The sequence below is a fragment of the Miniopterus natalensis genome, chromosome 7 (assembly GCF_054644295.1).
Source record: "Miniopterus natalensis isolate mMinNat1 chromosome 7, mMinNat1.hap1, whole genome shotgun sequence".
NCBI classification, from domain to species: domain Eukaryota; kingdom Metazoa; phylum Chordata; class Mammalia; order Chiroptera; family Miniopteridae; genus Miniopterus; species Miniopterus natalensis.
Genome location: NC_142087.1, coordinates 49,411,734 through 49,416,073, shown reverse-complemented (window position 1 = coordinate 49,416,073; position 4,340 = coordinate 49,411,734). Strand labels below are relative to the sequence as shown.

General features: G+C 34.0%; 1 non-coding gene across 1 annotated transcript; it reads left to right on the top strand.

Annotated features, from left to right (window-relative positions):
• Positions 1 to 3,376: 3,376 nt before the first annotated feature.
• On the top strand, positions 3,377 to 3,478 carry LOC148092766 (U6 spliceosomal RNA). The gene has a single exon (XR_015714876.1). It is a non-coding gene; the product is annotated as a U6 spliceosomal RNA (small nuclear RNA).
• The last annotated feature ends 862 nt before the right edge of the window (positions 3,479 to 4,340 follow it).

Sequence of the window (4,340 nt, the reverse complement as noted above, 5' to 3'; positions counted from 1 at the left end):
TTAATGTTTCAATTAGTGCCAATTCACAGCCCACAAGAGCTGTGGAGAGCTACCATCTGGTGGCCTACTACACACAGAGAAGAGATGAATGCCTCATGGATATAACTAACTTCCTGACAGATAATTTCTGTGTGAACAAATCCTCAGAGCAATTCAAGTGTATATTTATTTCAGCTTTTTTATTGGAATAGATAAGACAGGTGAACAAATATCCATTAAGGAGTTACTGCCTCTTGTGGAACTTATGGTGACAGAAGGCAATATAAGATTCTCAATCATCCACAGAAGAATTGTGCAGCATGGTTTTACGAGAGCCAATGGCAGAATAAATGTCTGTTGTTCTCTTAGATTAATATTCCAAAAATTGAATTTAAAGCCCCAAATCATGTGGATTTATTTTAAAGTTTAGCTATAAAGCTTCCCAAAATTATAACCCAGCCCATCCTGAAGGCTTGGAGCTAAGAGTTTTGAGAGGCTCATGCTACTTGAGGATGAATATGGAAATATGGTATTAGACAGCTTGCTGTCAGTTTCTAAAAATCATTATGCCTACAGAAATTCTATTTGGCCCACCAAATTAACACCCTCCTATCCCATATTTCTTAGCATTATACCTGTTTTTGTTGTTTTACATCATGAGCTGAAAGCAAGCATTTGCAAAAAAAGTAGAGGCCATCTCTTGAAAACATATCAGATTTCTTGTGAAATTGAGATATGTGAGAAAGGAAATGAATGACTTTATTAATTAAGTTTTCTCAGACTAAACTCTGAATTGTATTAAGCTCACTGAATATCTAGGTCATTAGCACTTGGAGAAGCATTTATTTTCTATTTCTCTTTTCATGTTATCCTTCAAAATAGATTACTGACATAATGACCATTTACTCGGTATTTATTAAATGACAGAGTTTTTCCTAGGTCATTATGTGCATTTATCATTTCATGCTAAAAACCTAGCTCTAAGGTAGTTACCGTCTTCATTTTCTGATAAAGTTGCCCAAAGTCACAAGCTGGGAAGCAGTTGAGCCCAGTTTCAAACTCAGTTTTATCTCTTATGCCTGTGTTCATGACAGTGTGACATTTATCTTAAATATCTGTATCTGCAAACTGTTACTGCATAGCCAAAGATACTGAACCTTATTTCAGGTCTCCTCCAAACTTTTAATTTTTTATAGTAAATAAGTGATCACAATTCAATCAGTAATATTTGAGATTTGGGGATGCATATATGAAACATAGAGAAAAAAAGTTAAGCTTATTTTAGGAAATATACTCTTTCTTAAAAAAAAACCCCACTTTATTGAAGTATAATTGACATACAAAAACTATGCATAATGAATGTGAAAACTTGGTGAGTTTGGAGATAAGTATATTTCTGTGAAACCATCAACACAAGCTGCGCCATAAACATATCTATCACCTCCAAAGTCTCCTCCAACTCTCTTTATTTATTATTATTATTTTATCATAAAACCAAACATAACATCTACCTTCTTAACAAATTTTGAAGTATACAATTCAATATTGTTAATTACAGGGATTGTGGTGCACAGTAGAGCTCTAGGACTTATTTATCTTATATAACTGAAACTATGTACCCTTTGACTAATACTCCCCTATTCTCCCCTCCTCCCGGACCCTGGCAACCAGTATTCTATTCTGCTTCTACATGTTTGACTATTTTAGATTTCTCATAAAGTAAAGCCTTGTAAATGTCTCATAAATGAAAGCCTTGATGGTTTCACAGGTGTATATTTATCTCCAAATTCATCAAGTCATTTACAATAAATATGTACAGCTTTTATTTTTTTGAATATATCTTTATTGATTTCAGAGACAGGAAAGGATAGGGAGAGAGAGAGAGAGATAGAAACATCAATGATGAGAGAGTCATTGACCGTCTGCCTCCTGCACTCCCCCACTGGGGATCGAACCCACAACCCGGGGCCATCTGCCCTGACAGGGAATGGAACCGAGATCTGGATCCAAGGCTGATGCTCAACCGCTGAGCCACGCCCGGCCTGGCAATATGTGCAGCTTTTAGTATGTCAAACATACCTCCATAAAGTTGTTGAAAAGAAAAGAAATTCAGGACACTAAAAAATAGCTTCTGAACAAAGGAAACAATCAACAAAATTAAAAGATAACCTACAGAAGAGAAGAAAATATTTACAAGCTACATGTCTGATAAAGGGTTAATATTCAATATATATAGGGAACTCCTACAACTCCATAGCAAGAAAACAAATAATTCAATTAGTAAATGAACAAAAGGGCTGAATCAACATTTCTCCAAGAAGACATACAGATGACCAATAGGTGTATGAAAAGGTGCTCAGCATCATTAATCATCAAGGAAATGCACATCAAAGCCACAATGAGACACCACCTCACACCTGTAAGAATGGTTATTATTAAAAATAAACAAACAAAATACAACAACAAAACTCAAGTTTTGGTCAGGATGCCCAGAAAAGGGAAACCCTGTAGATTTTTCTTGGGAATGTAATTTGAGGCAGCCCTATAGAAAACTCTATGGAGGTCTCGCAAAAAAAATTTAAAAAGAACTACCATACAATCTGTTAATACCTTTTCTGGGTATTACTGATGTCTGAATTGATAGCAGAATCTTGAAGAGATATCTGCCTTCTCATTATCTTTCAAAACATTATTCACAATAACCAAGACATGGAAAGCAATCTAAATATACACTGACAAATGAACTTATAAAAAAAAAAAGTGACATATACATACAATTAAATATTATTCAGCCTAAAACGAAGAAAATTCTGCCATTTGTGACACCATGAATAAATCTGGAAGCTAAATATGTTCCTACTTTATTTACTGAATAAGGTACCTTATTATATATTTATTTGTGCTTGAATATCTTATTAGCCTAAATATTATATTTCTGCTTAGCTATTAAAGTGTTTTCTTATGGTGTAAAACAAGCACTGATTGCTTTATTTATTGGTTGGGTTTTGCTGTAAAATCTTTGATGATAAAAGAAATTCTGGAAGCTACATTATGGAAAGTGTTCTCTTTTTTGCTGAGCTGAACTTAATTACCGCCTCCTTCTTTTGTCAGCTGCTATCATTCAAGATTATTATATACGTACCAGATTTATTTCAAGTCTTTTTTTTTTTTTATATAAAGCAGTACTGTTTCCTGAAATAATCAATAACTTAAGTTTTCCAGGAACATATTTACTTCTATTAAATCTCACCAAAGATTTTCTAATGCAACAACCTGCTAATATGAATATTTGCTCTCTGTAGTCTCATATATGATACATTTTCATTATATATATATATATATAAAATGTAAGAGTTTAATATAGGACCTTGACCATATTTATTAGAAATTAATAGTAGTGCTCATTTTGGCAACACATATACTCAAATTGGAATGATAGATAGTAGCATGGTCTCTGGACAAGAATGACACACACATTTGTGAAATGTTCCATATTAAAGAACACACCAAACTAATAGTAAAAAGCAAGGAGTACAAAAATGCCTTTAAAAAACATGGTTGTGCCCTAGATGATTTAGCTTACTGGTTAGAGTGTCAGCCCACAGACTGAAGGGTCTCAGGTTCAGTTCCTGTCAAGGTCACATACCTTGGTTGCTGGCTCCATCCCTGGCCTCGATTGGGGCACATGTGGGAGGCAATAAATCGATGTGCCTCTCTCACATCAATTTCTCTCTCTCTCTCTCTCTCTTCCACTCTCTCTGAAAAACAATGGAAAAAATAATCTCAGGTGAGGATTTAAAAAAGTAAACATGGTTATTATAATGAAAAACAAATTGAAACTGTGTGTTTAGGCAATACAAATTTTGGTCAAAAATATATCCTTTGAGCTTGGCTGAGTTTATCTAAAGCCTTATTCCAATGATGTCGGTAGCTGTCATGGAATCAGCAAATCCTGGCGAGACTCTTATCCAAATCAATGTCTTTCTTCTCTATATTTCTACACAGGTCAAGGTGACACAAGGTGATGTAGGAAAAATAATAAGTGATGTAGAACTAAATGGATATAGTAATTGAAAATGCATCATGACCTAAAATTATACCATTCAATAATTTAAAAAATCAGAAAACTTTCATGAACATAGTAATCCTAAATCATTTACCTCCAGGTAATTTATAGTTGATATTGCCCTTAAGGTATTTTTTTACATATTCTGACTCCTGTACTTAATGTAGAATTTCAGCTTCACCCTATTTCTTTCTGAGTCTGTGTAGAACCATTAGAAGCTGATTGGTATCTATTTTGGTGATAAGTGATTTTCTGTGTGTAATAGAAAAGAGATTCAGAGTCCATGATAGCAGGA